Source organism: Ceratina calcarata, unplaced genomic scaffold (genome assembly GCF_001652005.2).
Source record: "Ceratina calcarata isolate Rehan_Ccalc_2016 unplaced genomic scaffold, ASM165200v1 scaffold97.2, whole genome shotgun sequence".
NCBI lineage: Eukaryota > Metazoa > Arthropoda > Insecta > Hymenoptera > Apidae > Ceratina > Ceratina calcarata.
The window spans coordinates 931,428-952,506 of NW_017181113.1; the positions used below are offsets into that span (position 1 = coordinate 931,428).

At 46.5% G+C, this 21,079-nt stretch overlaps 1 protein-coding gene across 2 annotated transcripts in view; it reads right to left on the bottom strand.

Moving 5' to 3' along the window:
* The window catches only part of LOC108631918 (uncharacterized), a 44,162-nt gene extending 23,641 nt beyond the window's left edge, over positions 1–20,521 (bottom strand). For both annotated transcript variants that reach the window (XM_018036149.2, XM_018036148.2), the window contains exon 1: positions 20,197–20,521. The gene's annotated coding sequence lies outside the window, so the exon portion shown is untranslated. The remainder of the gene's footprint in view (positions 1–20,196) is intronic.
* Positions 20,522–21,079: the final 558 nt, after the last annotated feature.

The following is a 21,079-nucleotide window of genomic DNA, read 5'->3' on the forward strand; positions in this document are numbered from 1 at the left end:
GGAATGTATAATAACAAATTCAACATGCTAGCATTGTTTAAGTGTATAGTCTATACATTCTTAATCACGTGAAATGTTTCCTTATTATAAAAACAGTTTTCGGAAATTGGTTAACAAATAAACAAAGGAAGTAGCAGCGTTTACTCACGTTTTTAGTAATGCATCGTGAATGACGCATCGAACGCAAGAACGCGATTGAATCAGGAATATTGTATGTAGTATAACACGCACGTGTATGTAGACATTATCGTTCGTCGACTGTAGTCATTTTTTCGTTATCTAGTATGTGTTGTGTACTTATCAAACAGAATGGATAAACTCTCTCATTTATCTAGTGATTGGTCATCACTTTGTATGTATCTTCTTCGGTCGCCTACTATCGCTGACGAGGAAACTATTTTCAGACCGAAATACGCGTTTTGTCATTTAGAAATGCAAATGTTCAAGTCCTTATAAGGGCGTCTATAAGAATTCGAGGCAAAAATTCAGATTCGACCAATCATGCTTTTTACATGAAACCCACGTAATTCTACTAATTTTTAAATGCTGAATATGACTGTTTTCGATGGAAATAAATTTTTTTTAATCTACTACTAGACAACTATGACGAACTACTACAAGATAATGCTGGCTTACATAAATATTTACTGAAACATTGACTTGTGAGTTATGTCAATGTACTTACTGCTATTCAACTTTCTTTCTTATTAAAATGAGCGTATAATTAGGTAAAATTGTGAGAGAAGCTGAATTAAAGTANCGCGTTTTGTCATTTAGAAATGCAAATGTTCAAGTCCTTATAAGGGCGTCTATAAGAATTCGAGGCAAAAATTCAGATTCGACCAATCATGCTTTTTACATGAAACCCACGTAATTCTACTAATTTTTAAATGCTGAATATGACTGTTTTCGATGGAAATAAATTTTTTTTAATCTACTACTAGACAACTATGACGAACTACTACAAGATAATGCTGGCTTACATAAATATTTACTGAAACATTGACTTGTGAGTTATGTCAATGTACTTACTGCTATTCAACTTTCTTTCTTATTAAAATGAGCGTATAATTAGGTAAAATTGTGAGAGAAGCTGAATTAAAGTAAAGAATTCAAGCATTAATTTCAGCTAAAGTTGAATCCATTTGGCAATATATTAACAACATTATATTTTATGTAATTTGGGTTTTATTTATTTATTTGGTTATTTATGGTTTTATGTAAAAAGCTTCAGCCGAATTCGAGATTTTAAATGAAAATGTATTTCTGATAATTCTGATAAACTCGTTCGTCGACCTTGATCTTCCGGTTTTCTGTCAACTAGCCAGAGAACATAATTTCACGTACTCGTATCACTCCGGTAAACAATTCGTAGGATGAAATTCTCTCCGGAATGCGGTTGAGTGTAACGAGGCAGCCGAGTGACGTTAAAGTTCTCCATGTGTACAGCCTGTCGGGGACAGGAAGAGAACGATGACCGCGTTAGATCCTCGCAAGCAAGCATTGTCACAGGCGTAAGAACGAATATCAAGCGAGATACGAACAGTTTCGTAGCGGTATTCCTTATCTTTCATCAGATTATTCAACGAGATCGAAGCCTGTAGGAATGCGTCGAAGAAACACGTTAGAATAAATAACGAAGTTGCTCGCTGTTCAATATTCCCCGGTTTTATTCAAGATCAATAGAAAGCGCGGTTCGCTTAATTAAGAATGTCAATCGATAAATTAATACTAACTCCTGAACTATCTGTAAACGTGACACGATCGAGAGCAATCGTACATTTTCGAAGAAGTTGGAATCGCCGGGTCGGATTTCTCCATTACTTTCGAAGAAGCACGAATTCTGTAAGCGCGAACGATTTCTAATTGCTCGCAGACGATCCGCTGTCCTCGATCCCGTAGATCATCGAGTAACCGGAACAAGACGATCCCGGAAATGGTACACGCGGCCAGGTTTCGTGAGAGCCGGTAAAAAACTGGAATCGGTTACTGTGTCATCTTCAGACCGCTTTCCGATACCGCCTTTCCTATTTCGTTCCCTTTAAAACGAAGTGTCCGCTGAAAATCTTTTCTCGCGCCATATCGGAACGTGAGGTTTCTTTCGCCCGTCCATGGATCACTGGACACTCGAGGAAGAACTGCTACGCGATAGTGGCTTCGGAAGTTATCTACTTTTTCTTAGAGCACCGCGTAAGGAATCCACCGTGCAAGAATTCTCGCGCGGTTCTCGGGACCCGGAGGCTCTGGAACTGGTCCGGGGACATTGCAAACGAAGCAAGAACAATTAGTTTTAAGAACGGAAGAAACTCATCTTCCTGGAAGGATCTAGAATTAAAGAAAGTCGCGGAGCAGATCGCTCCTAAGAAGAAAAAAACTAGGACCGACGGGTCAGGATTTTTAGGCTCGTCTCGACTCTCTCTCGGGCGTCGAGCACGTGATGCCAGTGTTCCGAAGTCGACCCGAGCCATGGCAATGGGCACAAGGTCTTCGGACCTGGTTTCCTCCTTTTTTTTTCTCCTCGTCTCCGTTCTCTCTTTCTCTTCTCTCCGCACGAGCGAGGGTATCGTTCCCTAACCCGGCGCTGGAACACCTCGACCCGTTCTAGGACGACCTAACGAGGCGCGATACAATTAATGCGAGGCGAAGCCCTACTTCGCGACCGATGCTCCCACCAGCCGGCAGTTTTTCCTTTCCTTCGCGCGTTTAATTACCTGCTAGAAGAAACGGCCGCCTAATGAGGTCGTTCTCGATTCCGCGTTGCCAGCGCCGCCAACTAATTCCGATATCCGCGAAATAACCCCCGGCCGAGGCCTGCAACTTTTAACGCCCGACCCTCGCCCAGCTTCCGGGCGATCGCGTTAATTAACCCTCGGCAACTTGGAACGCCGCGCAGACATTTTGCACACTTTCGGTGGCCGCACAGAACTCCTAGTTTTCATATGCGTAGAAATTTTATCACATTTATAATCCGTGAGACCCGTCGCGTTCAGCTAATATGAAATTGCGATCGCGAGTTCGATTCACAAAAGACACGCGTTCAGGTCTGAAGGTGTGAAGAATTTCTGTTTCCGGTCGTTCCTATTATTCGAGCGAGTATCAGCGAGCGTTTACGCCGCGCGTGTCGAACCGCGTGTGGGAATGGAATTTCGGAGAAAGTGACTAGTAATCGTGAGTTTTAATAAGTAGAAACTGGTTGCACGAACTCGGGGAATCCACGGCGGGCACCCGAAGTTCGTTCCGTGAAAACAGTTAGTACTGGAATAGTAATTAGTGAGATAATAGGTTCCGTGGACCGCGCTATGACGAAAGAGTGCAGACTGAAAGGTTGTGCATACATAGGTGCACAGTATCCCTGAACGCACCTCCGCGTTAACCTTTCCCAGAGCGAACTTTCAAGGCGATTCGACCGTCGCCGTTGCACAAAGTCTCGATATAAAACGAGAGAGCGAAAACCGATCAACTGAGAGATGAGTTACCCTCTCGAAATCCAATAATCTTAAACCCACGGTACATTCCAATAAAAGATAAGCCGTATTACGACGTATCATCAACATAGATGGAATTCGAGTTGTTAGATTTACAGGAAAAAAATTCTGTTTCGTTGTTTCTCGAAGATGAGTCGGCATAGCGAAAAGAAAGTTTCTGCACGATTCGCACGCGCGGTGTCACCACGAGCTCCCGCGTGTGTGCGAGCCGCCCAAGGGGTCAATGCCTCGGTTCATTCTCGTTCGTTCGCATACGCACGCACTGCGTTTCCTCTTCGCATTCAGAAGCCTCAGACACCCAACGAATCTGTACCTATTCTTATTCTCGTCCGAGACAACTCCCTTTTATTCTTCTCGCTGTTACGATGATACCTACTTAATTCAAGGCTTCAGGCTATACACCGTCAAATAATAATAAATAAAGATCGTATGAGTATGCAAATTAAACGGATGTCGGTGTATCTACAGTCAGGTCGCACGCACTACGCGTGCGAGTGCGAGTGCGAATGTATAGGGTGATCGTTTGAAACCGTGACCTAGGTTAATGGAAATCGTTCCTGGGATTTTTTTCTCCTTTATGGGACATTGTTCTACGCGAAACGTAGTACAACGGTGGGCACATCCGGAGACGTCGTATAATCGTGGACTACTTCTCCACGGAATTGGGTCAAGTACATGGAAGTTCCGAGTAAAAGTAATCCGAAAGTAATGGCGATTCGTAGCGAAAACCTGTAAATGGGAGACCGTTTAGAGCGTTGCTCCTAATTCGTAGTCTAAAAGACGTTCGATGTGACGCGCGTATGAAACGAGGGAGAGTTACGTCGATACGAGTTTCGCGAAAAATCGTCGACGGCCGGGAGAGACGGCGTGAAAATCGAGTCCGAAGGTGCGGCCGTGAGAATCGGAGAAACTCGTAACGAAGCGTTTCACAATAACTCGTCTGTACAAATCCTATTTATTAATCCTTAGTTGCATTCCCGGCTGGTATAACTCCATCGAAACCGACCGGCCTTTCCAATAAGGACGCAACACTCTTACGGAGGAGCTCCTCATCGATTTCTCTTCGTTTAATTTCAACAAATTTCACAGGAGATCATTTAGAGCTCTGCTACGTGCCAAGCCACGTTCTGCGATCGGTTGCCAAAGAGGAAACGCGTAACTCCGGCCGAGAGCGTAACATAAACCACGCGAAACGCTCCATTCGTTTCGATAAAACGCTCCCGAGACTAAAACCGCAATGTCCGTTCCGTGGAACGGTTTTCGGATCGTCGTCACGGGATTTTAGCGCCAGCAAAGATTGCGAGGAATATTAATTGCGAACGATAGATACGACTTGGATCGACTACCGTCTCGGTATAGTACCGTGAAAACGCGTTTGATATTTCATAGGTTTATGAGAATCGAACGATCCTCATCTCGTTTCCTACTAAATTTCCCTTCGGATTAATTCCCGTCGGAATAACGTCAGGACATATTTATGAGAGGAATTATATTGAATTAATATTGACGAAAAACGATCGTAGGACAGATAGGAAATGATAACTGCTCCAGATATGCACACTCGGATGGCAGAAACAACTCCAGTTTTCGATGAACAAGATTGATTCGGAGCGGTGGAACAAGGGGAATGGGGGAACAAGCTGTTGCTCGTTGATAAATCGGGGCGATTTACAACTCCGTAAACCTTGCATCGTAGGAACAATATTGGAAATTGAACCGATCTCCGGCGGTAATTTAACCGCGGAATTCGTGGCGGAGTTATGCAGCCGGGGAAATAAATATTAATGCCGCGGGAGGCTCTGCTCCTGTTTCTCCCTGATAGATTCGCCAATAGAGGAGTTAACGAACACGAACCGAGCCGGAGTACCGTTGCCGGACAGAATCTGTGCCGAACGCTTCCACGCTCTCCTAAACTTCCGTTTCGTCCGGACTTTCCTTCGCGATACGCGCCGCGTAAGTACGTTATCCTCGTTCGGGCCTGACTTGCTACATGCGTCGGCTCCTTCCGCGATTTAATTGCGCTCAATTAACGATCGACTAATCATTTTTTCACCGCCCGGCGTGGCTCGCCTACCGGAGCAATATTCAAAGCGGGGCCCAATTATTGGAAATTTTACGTACTAAATTCTTTACACGCGGAGAATTAATTGGAATTGGCTATTCCATCGGGAGATTCATTAAAACTTTCATGAATCAATTAACGGTGTATCAATCAAGATTACCCGTGGAAAATACGCGCGCGAGAAACAATCGACGAATGCAGTTTTCATCGTCTTCAAACGCGAGTTGAAATTAATCCGAGTTTTCTAACGTCGATATCGCAGTTAAGAACGCGAGAGACTTGCTTGGATAATTACACGTTAATTAGCAAGACGAGCAGGGAGAAAAAAGGCGGCGGGCGCGGCCGGTTGAGTTCGCCCGTAATAAGTGAAAGTTTCGTCTTTTGTGATAGAAGCAAGGTCTAAGTTTTTTCATGTTCTCGCACGGCATTGGCAGTGGTGGTCGGCCGATCCCGTGTTTCAACCGAGAATTACTCAGGGCATATCGAACAGCTACTGCTGAGAAAAACTGCTTTCACCGTCGATTCCCCCTAATTTTCTATTTTGAATAAAAGAGCACCACGTAGTTGATCCACTTAACTTCTTCAAGTGGGGCTTGTGAAATCTGTAGACCGATTTAACGAGAACTTATAACATGTTTTACGTAGCCTGAGTGGCGAAGACGATGCGATAAGATTCTACAAGTACCAGAATGACGACTACTGATACGAAGTCAATGAGTAAATCTAATTCAGGGCAGCTGCTGCTACGTGTTCACTGGAGACGTTCCTGGAACGAGATGCGTACTTCCTTTCGTACACGCCTCACCAACGGGCATACCATCCCCGCTCCCTGCCGCGATTGCCTACACGGTTCGCGTTAATTGCTAATTCACACCCACTTTCGAGGTACCGACGCCTCGTGGAAAGTGCGATTCTCGCGGATTCCGCGATCCTTTCACGGTTGCTCGTCGTCGCTCGCTTCCACACTTTCTAAATCTCGGTTGTTTGCCCAAAATTAAAGCATATGGGTACTGCGGGCATGTGGCAGACGAAAATTTACGATAGAACTGGGTCGTAGACAAACTGGAATTAATACTGCATGCAATTCGCACGAAATCGCATTATTTTCAACAAGAGAGAGATTTTCACAGATGCCACAGACATCTATATAAATACTGTTTCCTACGCTCTCGGATACTATCGCAGATTCTGGCGTGGTCGGTTTCGATTCCTGCGACGTTTTTAGGTTTCCTCGGTCGAAGATTGTCCGCTGAATTCGCAGTCCCGCGAAATGGTATTACAGGAGCTCCGGAAAGCAATCGAGTCTGGAAGTCTCAAAGCGGTTTTCCGGGGAATCGTGAATAATCGGTCGCGAGAGAAAAATGTGTCCCACCATCTGTCTAAGAAAACTGATCTCTCCCATTTCCATAACCCATCGTCCAACTTATTAAACTTCTATCCGTTCTTTCAACTTTCAGAATTGCACCTTTTCCTTCTATCCTTCTCCATAATATCATAATCTCTACTTTATGATCTATAATGGTGAAAAATAGTTGGTTTACTATCGCCTTGAGCTCTGATGTAAGAACTCCTTCCACTGTCTTTCGTCTTTTGAAAGTGCTATAATAATTGACACTTCGTCCGATATTCGGAGGCGTCAGACGTCTGGAAGGCGGGGGCGAAATCAGCTACGCTTTTCCTATCGGATTTTTTCGACGGCAAGGGAACGGGGGATAACGACGTCGTTCTAAGGTCGCCGGGAACCTTTCTCTCCGAGGCTCGTAAAAGTCGAGGCCACGTCGCGTCAAAGCGTCGATTGACGTAAACGAGAAACCTGGGTCAAAACGGGATCCAGTGAACACGGCGCAAGTAGTCTGATTAATTCTACTACCTTTTACCGCGGATGCAGCGGCGTCGAATTTCCCACCGTTAATAAGACGCGAACGACGAGAACACTGAAACCGTTTCTACGATCTCGGAAAATGTTCCGAGAGGGATTGAAAACAAGTCAACGCTTTAACTTCTCGCCTTTGACCCGTGCCGCAGACTGTTTCTCTCCTCGAGCAGAAGTGACCCGGTCTATAGAATTGTAAGAAATAGCAACCCCCTGTATTCGGGTTTCGAACGTGTAACTTCGTTAATTGCCCGGTGCCGAGGCAACACGTTGTCTACGCTCCCAGCCAGGGAGCAAAGTTCCGCGAGAGGTTCGATTGTCTCCATTCGCCGTGGAAGTTTAGACGTTAAGAGGAAGTTCCGGCAAGTGCCGTCTATCGTGCGTCGATGAGGTCGCTACGGTTGCAATTAAACTTTGCGTTCGTGGAGGCACGAAGAATTGCACTCTACCGGATTACCGAACATGGATCCCGTCCCGGGTGTTTCAATTAAACCGCTCCAAGCGGTTCCAGCCTCTCGCCGTAGTTCCCGAGTTCGGTAATGCTTCACACCTGGCGATAAGTCGCGAGAACGAATTACCAAGCGTCAATTTCTCGTATTCGTCCGAACAGCTCCGATCGCATGCGTAACCGGCTGATGGATAGGTACCCATTCAGCTACTATCGACGAGGATTGTAGATTAGCAACGAGACAATGGCCGCGGTGAATGTCGGTCGATCGAAGATGACCTTTGAACCGGCTGACATTTTAACCCCGGGGAGGGAACCGCGAGGAGCTGCGCCGGACGGCTCGTGACGTACGATCGGAGAAATCGAATCGGAGTACGTACACGTTTGCCCGGGACCTTTCTACTCGCCTTCATCGTTCCGCGAAAATCGACGTCAAGATCTTGTAAATGTCGTTCGTATTTAATCGACTTCCGCGGCTGTAGTAAAATTCATGGAAATATTAATCAGCTCGTTATCTTTAATAATTCTCATTTCATTATTACGCTTTAGAGGAACGAGTCTGTGATATAACAAACTGGAGTTTCTACGTAATGTAAAATAAAATTTTTTTATTACAATACTCCCGATCAGACTGTGTGCTTAACTCCTCGCCGTACTCCCAGCTCGTTTCCCGCCGCTTTTTATGCTTATAGCAAACTTTACATACTTTCATTCGACATGAGATTATGACTTCGAGTCTGTTTAGTATGAAATTACGACCACGAGTTCGACTCATGGTTTGCATGTTTGGTACAAAATTCCGATCACGAGTCAGACTCGTTGAGGCACGGCAAGGGGTTAATAAGAGCGCACGTGTGCACGCAGCCGTGATTCGAGGAAGAAAAAGGGCCCGACGTCTGATGTTAGGAGAGGAGCGTCGATCTCTCACGATTTCCCTGGAAGCTTACTAACGCAAAGTTATCGCAGCCGGCCGAGCTCCGCTCGTTAATCTCGTTCGTTGTGGATTCACGTCCGGGGTTATTTCGAGCGGAAGTGCATCGGGGCTTAAGTCGGTGCGCGTCCTAAGCCCCGCCGCGCCCCGTCTCGCCTCGCCCCCGGTTCTCTTTGCGCCCCCGCACGCGGAATCTTGTTTCCCGCCGAAAGGAAGGAGACGATGCGCCGCGCTAAATTTAGATTTACGCGCGCCGTCTGCTCTTCGACCTGTTAGTTGGACGACGCGCGCCTCGAGCAAAACAACTCGGCGAGCCACTCGCGGAGGCGCGGCGGCGACGGCGGCGTCGCGACGCTTAATGGAGACGCATCGCGCGCCGAAGGACACGATCGGCACGCGACGCCGTGTAAAATTAGCGCCGCGTCTGGGAGTACGCGTTTCGGGTATTTATTTTTTCCTCGTTTGAACAACTCACCGGGTGTGAAATCAGAAAACCGAGGGGGTTGCTCGTTCGATGCGGCGGGACGTGAAACTTGAGAGTCGATACGACTGAGCATAGAAAAATTGCGTTATGGTATTTGCGGGGTATTCAAAGCGATGAGGGGACTTTCGATCTCGAGTAGCGCAATACCGGAGAATAGTTTGCGAAGTGGAATTCGGAGTGCATAATACATTTTGAGTAATTGCTAATTGCCGCCATCGACAAGCGTTCCAGTCTCGTCTCGTTCATATATAATAATAATGTTCTTGGTTGCAGCCAATTGATTCGCGGTATTCAACAATAGACTCCGAAGGCTCTGGAAGCGGGGACAGGGGACGGGTAGAGGGGCTTTAATTACGCGGGTGAAAATAATTTTCACTGTGAGCACCGACACGTTACGCCCTCGATGCTCCTTCGACTATTAAATTCCGAGGGCAATAAAAGCCCCGCGCGAGCGCAGCCTCCGTTCTAAATCATCGGCATATTGGATCATAGAATGAGTAACGCGATTTTTCTTCGCAACCCGCGCTATAAACTAGTCGACGCCGTACGTCCAATAGGAGCGTTACCAGGAATGCTGATTTATCTCGGGCGTTACGTAAACCCGGTAACGAATGCGCTTAGATAGTTTTGTAATTTTCGGATAATCTCCGATAGGAACGCGAAGCGACGCATCCGCGCCACGAGGTTTGCTTATCTCCACGCATAAATTTCTGCGGGCAACAACAAAGAACATCTTCGACCGCGGGATGACTGCTCAGTTCGCGAAAACGCGATCAGCCGCGGATTAAAGCAGCGCGATAAATCATACCACCGTCCGCCTCGAGACGAGAACAGATGCGTCGTTCGTTACGAAAGATCGGATGGTGCACGGTTCGTTGGACTCGCATCGAGCCCGGATTCTCAGTTAGAAAACAGACTCTTCGATTCCGTTTTCCTCGCAGCGGAATCGCATTGCCGTTAATCCGAGAAACCGTAAAAGCTACGATGCAACATAGGCTATACACGATAACTTCATTTGTAAGGCTAATCGAAGCAGAAGCTCGCATTATGGCGATATCGCGTTAACAGATCTGCAGCCGTGCACCGGGATACGCGCCGATCGACAGTTTATGCTCCGTTTCGCCTAATTGCGCTTCCGTGCAACCGGAATACCGTTACGGAGGCAAACAGAGTAAAAGGAGAAAGAGCTTCGGCACACGCGAATGACACGATTGCACAACGGATCATCTTGTAATTGATAACATATGGATCAATGTTTTATGAATCATCGTGTACAGTTTGGGACGATAAACCTCGACCCTTTTTCGATTTTTCCTAATTTCCCCTGGAAAATGCTAATAATAAATCTATGCCTCATTTCCTAACAACTTTTCTATAATTGCTCAATAATCAGTAAAATCAGTCAGTTTCTCGAATTTAATTATGTGACCATCATGTGTTAGTGTCTTTAGCATATCTGCTGCTTCTTTGCGTCTTATGGCAATGTGTTCGTTCTCGTTGAGAAGAACGTCAGTGTGGTTCGACTAGTATAAATGTTTTCTTGTTGTTCGTGAGTTCGCTTTGTAAATTATCTTTTATGAAGTTGACCAGGAAATGCATGACAGTCTTTTGTACGCTGTCCTGAATAGATTTTCTTACAATATAAAAGTACGATTTTATCAATCTTCCGATTACACTGCAGTCTCCGTTGTTCTCGTTCACTCAGTTTACGAGATGTTTGCAACGATACTCCTGACAGTAAATTTACAAGCTTTTGTTGCAGAGATGCTTTCTGTACCTCGATCGTAAGATTTCCATTTGAAACTGGATGGAGAGAAGCGCTGCTCTCGCGATTTCTTACTATCACCATTTGATGTCGTTGTTGAATCTTATTCGGCTCGGAAAAGAACGTCGTCTTCATGGTTAATCGTCTTTACACTCTCGTTCATCGGATTCAGAAATGGAACGCTGCTCTCGTGATTTCTTATTGGGGAACCATCAAGCGAACCGCTCGAATCGGGTCTCCCTTGAGACATAAGATTATTCACTAACCAATTACCGGATCCTGGCTGCTGTCCCTGTTGCGCTTTAGTCGGATCAGTTGGAATTATAATACTAGAAGATGTAGTACTCGTAGCAGAAGGTTCTGTTCAGTTTCAGGTGATCCATGTTAGAATTTTTTAATATTGATGAACCCAGAACCGCGTCCTTGTGAAAATTGTTTCGATTCGGCATAGATCTATTACAATATTCATCGTCCCAAGCTGTATAGTAAAACGTAATAGGAAATAACAGAAAAATTGATAGTGAGTTCTCTCATTCTCTATTATTAAAACATTTTCTGAACGGTGTATTCAAACGCTTGCACATTCCATCGGTTCATAGCATGCAAATCGAGCGGTTCGAGACACCATTATCGGTCCGCGGAACGATAGGAAGCGGTCCTCTCGCTCGTTCAGAACAGGCAGCAGTAAAGTTTTACGAGGCCTCTCACGGCGCGTTTGGTACCGTGCGCACGCAGCCGCGCGCTTCTTGAAATAGCGATCGTGGAAAATGTACGCGAGCCGTCGCCATACCAGACGGCGGCGGACGGCGGACGCTTCCTTCTTTCCCGCGCGCTGAGTCCGGTCTTCCGACCGGATGTCGTGCCGTGTCGTCGCGCGGCCCATTCATTTCTATTGTAAGAACCGTTCCCCGTCCGCGCAGCGCACGCGTGCCCATCGCTCCGTAACGCGCGTCTCGCATACGTATACACGCGTGATCGTCCCTGCGTCCGTCGCAGAAAACGTAGACGCCAGACTTTAAAGAATCCAACGATTAAAACTATGAATTACAAGCCGGGCAATGTCGAGTCCGAAGGACCCTGTTAAACCATTTTTACGACACGCTCGCCTCACCGTTTTATTAGCTCGCCTTTCAAGAGTTGGCGTGCAACGCTCTTAAAACTTGATCACTGATTATTTATGTGTCGAGGAAGTCTCTGTTCCGTTTCTGTAATGTTCGTATCAGCGTTCGGGGAACAGGATGCGGTTTTCGCCGATAACGGAGTTGAAAAAGGCGACGGTGCAACGAAACGGAAAATTTTTCAAGAGCGTTTCGCGCTGTAGTTCCCGGGGTTAGAGTGCACGGGGGAGTTTTCAAGGGTCCTCGCTCGAGAACAGCCAAGAGTTTTACGGTTCGCGGAGGGTAATAATGGCTTAATAACACGTTGACAAAATAAAAAGGGCGGAAGAAGGGAAAGAGAAGACGCAGGGCGGGCGCGGTGGTACGGTTTCGAGTTGCCGGCCAGTGAAACTCGAAATTTATCCATGGGAAACGCGGACGAGAGGGATGGGGGAGTCGGAAGGGGCTTAACGCGCCTTTTGATCGAGTTTTATCGTTAGCGGAATTTTATTTCACCGGGCCGCGTCCCGGGCAACGCGCGACGCTGGAAATAAAGGAGAGCAGGGGCGGTCCGGTGAACTTTTTCACCGTCCTCTCTAGCTCGAGTTGAAGGGTGACCAGGGGCAGAATTTTCTTCTGAATTTCGTACCTCTAATGTTCCTTCTACCGTACACGAATCCCGGGTTAAAAGTAATTAAGAGCGAACTGTATTTTCACGCGAGCCCACGCTAGCTATTGTTGAAATAAAAAACGTCGCCGAGTCACGGTTTTATCGCGGTAACGACCGACGAGCCAGCGGCAAGTTTCAACAGCGCCACCGAGAAAACGGTGGCGCGATAAAAAAAAAGAAAGAAGACAAAGGGAAGACAGGAACAGCGTGTGCATCGTTTTAGCCGTGTAGACGAATAAAAAATATCTGTTCATCGCGCGCCGACTTCTGAGGAAAATACACGAAACCAGGATAAAGCTAACGATTCGATTATTCGTTCCTTGTGCAATTTGAACAAGAAAGCTTCCGCTGGCAGTGCACCTGGTTTCTCGGCGCTGGTTTCTTAATTATTAAATATCCGGGTAGAACGGTTCGAGGATGCTCTGAAACTAGAGAGCCGCGCGTCGGCCCGTGATGGCACATTCTGATCGGCTTGTTCGCAATAATAGAGAAGAAGATCGCGAACACCGTTTCACCATCGAATGACACTCGTTCTCTCCGCTTTCGATGCGAGCTTCCTCGACTATCCAATTCTTCTTATCTAACACCGTAAATCTCTTTCGCTCCGCGCAATTATTTAGGCGAGAAAGTAGCAGCCAACCTTGATTCTACCTCCCAATTACAATCATTCAATTTCGGTTTGCGATTAGAACCATCCGTTTCTTGAGAAAATTCTGCAATTAGAGGATGAAATATTATTTAAAATTATCCACTAACCATTGATTTCATTACAAGACCTGACACAAATACATTTTAAAATACAAAAATAAAATTGAATGATTTCTAATAAATAAATTCATGTTTTGATAAAATGATTAAACAATTTATTAGAAGTACTATTTCTTATTTACTCATCTTGTATATAACTCAGATGAATTCCACTGCAAAAAGACTTGACAATGTAAGTAGAAAATTCTAATTACAAATTCAATCGTAGTCACAAGACGTGAAATCTAAGTAAAAGGAATTTTATCAAGAGGCTCAGAGTGGGGACAAGACAGCTACGATTTAGTGACAAGCTAATGCTCGATTGTAAAACGGTGTGTATTATGCGCCGTTCCCAACATTGTCCGGTTAAGTATGTAGGCAATGTCGCGAAAGGAATAGATTGACACGCGTTACCTCGCGGTTTTAAGAATGTATAGGCTGTACACTTAAACAATACTAGCATGTTGAATTTGTTATTATAGATTCCTATTACTATTAAAAAGCTACCTGCAAAATTTTAAATCAATTCATGGGTTTTTTGAAAAATTATAGTGAATTAAAATTTGCATGTATTCTTATGGTAATCACTTTTCCCGTAGGTAATAGAAACTCTTAAAAAAAGGTGTCTGATCTCTTTTTAATTATAATGCGCTTTTCTAAGGTACATAAATTTTTGGGATTGACTGTATGGCCAATACATCCTTAAGAGTAGGTAACGTCCTCGTAACACGATCCATCGAAATCGATGTCTAAAAGAGTGAACTTTCTCCGAATGCGTTCTCCTTTATCAAGACGTTCTCGAATCTCGTTTCACCAATTTCCATCATAATCGGAATCCTAAATTTGTACCTAGTCATGTTCGTTGCTTAGAACAGCTGGGAATGTTGCGATGTAAAGATATCCGAATTCTGCACGCAGCCGAGGATGTGCGCCACTTCCGGTAATTACGAGGAACAAAGATGAACCACGGAAAATTGAGGACGGTTAGGATTTAGAAATTCCCTCTTCCTGTTGCTCGTCGCCTGATAAATCGAAGAGATATCTTCGGAAAGATCAGCTTTGAGCACGGCGCGAATATTATCTTGATACGCGTTAACGCCATCATTGTAGCTTTCATCGTGATGTTCATCCCATTAAGGGAAACGAATTCGCCAAAGTAAGTGCGCCATTCAATTTATTACTTTCCATCGACTTTCACGGCAGAAACAGCCAGGAACGCGCGTAAACTTACGTATGTACTATGAGAATTCAGTTCGCTCCACGGACGTCTTCGTTATCAACCGCATCTGATAGGAATTCGCGCGGCACCGCCACCGGGGGGAGTAGAAGCTAGAGAGTCTGTTTCAGGGAATTATATCGGCTCTTTACCGCGGGTTCGCGCCTCATGCATAAGGAACACGAGTTTGCATCTCGTTTCACCGAAATTTCGCACAGACGAGGCGAATATTCGGTCGCGTTAATTGCGGCGTGCGAGGAAATTCGGTGAGCGAACGTATCTTTTCGTTGATGAGAACGCCCGCAGGATCTCATGAATGCTCTTTTCACAGTCAGATAAATTTGTTTTCGTTACAGAGGATCCTTTTTTTTTTTTAATAAGAACTAGAAACAAAGGTGTCTCTTCTACGAGCGGTCAATTAACGACGCGCGTTCCCGCGGGCGTCTTAATTTAATTAACACTCCCGATTCCCGGCAATTACGAAGAGTTGCGTTTGCGAGGACGATTGACGGGACGGGGAAGCGCGACGAAATTAATCGTAATTGAATCGCGCGATAAACGGATGATATTTTCGTTGATTCCGGTGACGCGGAACGGAAGGAAATATTATGTTTATACGTCCTCAGTTGAAACGTCGGATTTGATAGAAGGCCGCGGAGCGAATGTTTGATTCAATTTGATCAGAGAGAGGCTGGAACTTTAATATTCGAAAATGGTTGCCGAATGTCATTCGTATCGACCTGATCAAAAACGCCTTTCGCCGAACAGATATTCAATTTTCTCGGCTGCTCTTTGACGGCGAGTCTTTGCGAGGATTAAACGTCACGGAACGCTCGGTTTTAATCAGTACAATATTTCTACCAAAATTGTGGCGCACGCGTTGCATTTGCGGTTCCATGATTTGTACAAAAATAAAAATAGTGCGATTCGATCCTTTCGAACAGACGCTGTCAGGGATAAGGAGTCTGTGAGCGAAAGGGTTAACCCTTTCCGGTAAAATGACGAATCTAGCTCGTCACAGCTAGGAAAAGTGTGTAAAAGCAGAGAGCTCAGGGATCTACGTTTCATACCGAATCGGCAGGTGGACTACCTGCTGTTTAGGGTTCACTACCTGCTTCGAGAATTCTTTCGCTTTAAAGACTGATTCCGCTGCCGAACATATGGCCTACGACCTACGGAGACCCTACGTGCCGGTGGCTAACACAACTACGTTAGTGTAGATAGACCTTAATTCTGGAAAATGCCTGAGCAATAGCCTACGATGATTCGCAGAGAAGTGACCCGTGGGTCCGTCTCCGAAAAACGGCTGACAACAGACCCGAGGGGGAGGGTTTGCGTTTTAGCATAATCGGCGAGTTCTTGAAGACCTCCCAGGGAAAGTCAGGCGTCCCATCGTTGCCTTAACAAAAGGTTCGGTCTTGAGAGCCTAGCATCTGGGACCTATCACTCCACGTTTTCAGTAGTGATAAATGGTCGGAAACGCAGTCAAGGCTCCCATGCTCTTGGGTTTTCTTACAAGTCTCTCCTCAGTTTATGAGTTAAGGATTTATCCCGGTATTTACGTAATATATTTTCATCAGCGTAACAAGTGGAACGCGTTTCTTACGACCGACAGCTCGCTTTATAACCGACGTAATCACAGGAGGGAGGGTTGGTAGGTTAAACGTAATTGGATTCATCCCCCCGCGAATCAATTAATCAAGTTCCGCCGCCTCTTTCGCGCCGATACCAGAGGAGGACTTCTGACCTTTGATAATTGAGAACAGGAGGGGAAAGTCGCCGTCCCTGGCTGCATTAACTATGCATAGGACGTTTGCCAGATCGTTGCCCCCTGAACGGTGAATAACTACGTAAATAATAAACTTTAACTCGCACATTCCTACCTCCGCGGGGCAAGTGCCTACGTTACGTTCGTTTCATTTTACTCGGCCACGAAGAATCGTGCTCGGGACTTGAACCGCCGCCGGTACAGAAATTTCATTCCGCGCCGCTAAAAGGAAACCATTTTTTCATCCTGACTTGACAATGATCGTTTGCCATTAGCGGGTTTTACGAGCCGTTCTCATGGCACTGCGTGGAACTTGATTCTGTTCTCTGGCCGTGTTATCATGCCCACGGTTACGACTGCGCAAACATTGTTACTATCAATAATGTCCGTATTAACGTCCGGTTCATGGGGTACGGTGGACGTCGTGGTTGTTACTAGAGATTCTCGCAGCCTACTCTGGCTATCGATTACGCCTAGGTCCACAGTTTCTCAAACAATGTTCGCTAATTATTCGATAACATTATTCCCGTTGCTTGTATGCATGTAACTCCGGCGTTCGCCGTTTACGCAAGCATTGTCCGCCGATGCTGACGACGGACTTTTTATCCTGACGCGCAACGTTCGCCGTGGCACTTGCGCGAGCCATGGACATTCTTCGAATGAGACAGCGTCGATTTTCCAGCCGCGTCGTTCAAGGTGAGTCCTATTAATCACCGCGCGGCGGAGACAGAATCCGCGAAGCAAAGGAGAACCGGGTTGGTCGAGGCATCGGATTTCGTGCACAGAAATCCAAGATCGTTCTTTACGTGGTTGCGACCACGCAACGTAACAGGAGATCTCACATCCTGCTTTCGTGGACTCGTCCACGGCCCGATACGTCGGGTTGAAGCGAGGCGAAAAAAATGGGGCCTGGAATTTCTGCCAGCTGAGTAGTTCGCCGCGTTTGCATCGCGACGAACTGAGTCAAGCAGTTCGTCGTAAGCGTAGCTAATCGCTTCCGCGAACAATCGTCGAATCAATGGTATCATCAATCTATGGCAATCGAAATACGTCCCAATTAAACGAGCCATCGACTAACAACCTGTGCGAGAACGAACGCTCGAGAACAGTTGGCGCGAAGGAACGAAACAAGAAATTTTCACAGCCGAGCGATTAATACGGGAACAATTGGTCTCGAATTCTCGTTATGACGGTACATCGAGCCGGAAAACTAGAGCGCGGGCGAAAGAATAAACCGAGGCCCATCAGGCTTTTTTCACAGGTCCGCGGCCCGAACGAGGGAGCGACACGCGGGAGCGTTAACGGGCGCGTGTAAAACAAGGATTAAAAGCAATGTACGTCGCGCTGAAATTGAGCCGCTGGCAATTGGTCACGCGCGGATTGCTTCACCGCTGCTTGTCCTCGAAGGTGCGCCAACGTTTCTCGCGCCCTTTTCAATCGTTCAGCGAATCGATTCGCAACTTGGTTACGTCACACCTCGTTGTTCCCTTTGTCACTCGGCTAAGTCTCGTCCATTCGCCAATCAATTCCAATTTCAATTAAGAGCAACGCTGTTTCTGTTTGTTAATTCAAATGAAAATCGTAACGTACTCTTGCTGCACGGGCAATAAAGTTTGAAATGCACGCGATTCAACGCGCTTCCTCGAGGCAAGAATAAAGAAAGAACGCTGTGTGGATATGTATCGCTGTATATCAACGATATTTCGTATTTAAGTTAAAGATACACCTTGTCCTTTATACCGAAATGCATCATTCTATGACTCCTCTCTTTCTATTCTCTTCATTTACTCCTTGACTCAAATTTGCAAACTTCGTCCTACCTTCGCTGCATCATTTCTGAATCCTGACCTTCCTACATCGTCCTCAAATACTAACCCTGATAGTTCTACCTTGCAAATCCTAATCCCTACCACGAAAACCAAAAAACCTATATCAGCCCATTTTCCATGATCGGAGAGCACTCGCTCCGAACTCTGACGGAGGACGTCTCAGCCGTGTTAAAGCAGTCCTGCTGAGTGTCACCGCAAAGTTGAATTGTTATTTAATAAAGCTTATGCTACAGAATACAACCGCATACATTCATGTTATCCGGTTTGTGTGAAAACGGATAAGAGTAATCGCGTTATATTGGCTACCGTCGCGATTCGAGCACAGCTGGGACGCGTTTGATGTCGAGGAATCCGCGAGAGCCCGAATCAACGTTAACGAACTCGTCAAATAATTAAAAGCAATTAACGCGCGTTCGGTTTGTTTTGGCAGACGGCCACAGAACGAACGGAACGGGGAATATACCGTTAACCCGTTAGGATTAGATTATATGCTCTCCTCCTCGATTTCGCAAGCGGACTTTCACGTGTCAAGCCTTTTTGCTCCTTCAAATCGCCTCTGCACGCCGCTGCCGCCGCTGCCGCCGCTCGCCAGTGAAACGATGTTACGTGCGCCGCGAATGCTGTTTTCAACCAGCCACGGCAAACAATTAAATGCAACTACCTCTTTTGATTCCCGGAACCAATCGCCCGCGCGATTTTATCGATTTAAATGGGACTGAATTTGTTTACGATTTTCGCTCAATCGATGATTCAACGACCGAGCGGCAATTAATCATCGTCGTGGCAGAAAAATCTGCCTTGTTAAAATAAAAAGCGAGACTCCTGAAAACTTCGGTCGAGCAATGATCGAGGATCGAGCTGGATCATTAGCAAGGATCAATGCGTCGAATGTGCAGGCAACGTCACGACGCTGTTCGGTTAAAAATAGACGGGGACTCGACGAGTCACGAGTGGTTCGTCGCACGCCTCGAAGACACGCCTGCATCGATTACGATGTTTGAAGAGAAAAAAGCCGAGTGTTTCGACCGATAACGCAGGCACTCCGTATTTCCTGTTAATTACATCGATTCGGTCGAGCCGCGACTCAAGCGAATCGATTGTATCGAAGTGTACACAAAGGAGCGCGCGTACCCTAGGCGGCCACTTTTCGAGCGTGTACCGCGATTATCTCGCCACGTACGCGACACTCGGAAACCGAGTAACGAACGTTATCTCGTATTTGCTAGGAGCCCGCGAGTGACGTTTCTATGGACTCGTTAGCGACGAAGGAAGAGGAAATGACACATGTCCATGGATCTAACGCAGAAACGCGTATCTTCAGTTAATTATACGACGGCACCCTTCGATGGATATGCGAATAAAACGAGCGGGACAGTCCTTAAACGGGATCGAAATGGGAAGTGGTAACTGAAATTGATCGGTTTTTAGCAAGCCGGCTGGTGGTCTTACGCGTTACCACGTTCGCTCGCAAGCTAAACGCGATCCGGCATTAGCCGATTTTCCTGCGGTCTCCGCTACTCGGTACGCTGTCACGCTGTAGACCGGCTTTCGGATTTTCCTCGCCGGAGAGGATTTGCCTCCGTTGGACATCGGCGAATTTCACGCGTCATCCAGCACGATCGATCCATCGATCGTTGACGCCTAACGGGACACGAAAATAATTCTGCGGGACAAGCGTGTTCCGTACGAGGAACGGTTCTCCGAGCCTCTCGCTGTCACTTCCATGATCTTGAGGGCTTACGGAGTAGCGGACAGTATACTTTCAGCGTCTGGTGTAAAGCCAGAAATCCCCTGGCAGGCCGCGGCCCGACCGAAGCTTACCTGGAAGCCTTTGACTTTTCGGAGTGAGTTTCGACTGGCCCGGTAATCCGCACGGGGCACAATGACACGGTGGCTGCGTGGGCGTCACTCGAAAAAAAAAAACTGGTCCTAGTAACAGGCCGCTCACTACTCGCCCGCAAGTGTACGTATAAACGCTGCGGCGCGTGGAAACACAAAACGCGGGCCGTATGCGTGCGTATTCACAAAGGAGGGAAGAAAAATGCACGCGATAGCGCGTCCCGGCCGACTGGTACCGAGCCGACTGACTGACTGACTGACTGACTCCAGACTCGCCAGTCAGCACGTACAGTCACCGCACTTGCATCAACACACACCGACTAGCATCCACTTCCCCCGCAGCCTCTCGTTTCCAGCTCCATTCCAAGCCGCGGCCTCTCGTCTTCTCCTTCTTCTGCCGTTGCCTTCTCCCGTGCATTCCGCTCGGCGAGCTCGGGCCCGGCTTTGGCTCGTTGCCTGCATCTTCTCGGGGCCCGTTCTCCATCTGCGCGCCCCGCATGCTTCGGCCTTTTCAAGAAGCCTCTGGCCGCACGGACGCATTTGAAATTTTCAACAACTCAAGTTTCTTGTACTACATTTTCACCGTTTCATGATAATAACGGAAAGTACACACGATAAACGTGTTGATATGTGTATCTTTTATTTCCTTACGTAACTGACGTAAGGAATGTGACAGTGCATACGTTTTAGTTGTGTTTTCGTCTACGCCTACAGCCTACGGCCTGTATAATTAGAACCTCCGATAGATAATAATAATAGACCTCTAAACTGAATCGTCGAAAGGTTAAATTCCTCCAGTGGCGATAAAATTCGTCGCGCAATTAACATACTTAAGATACGTCATCGTATGACACGGCGTGGAGGT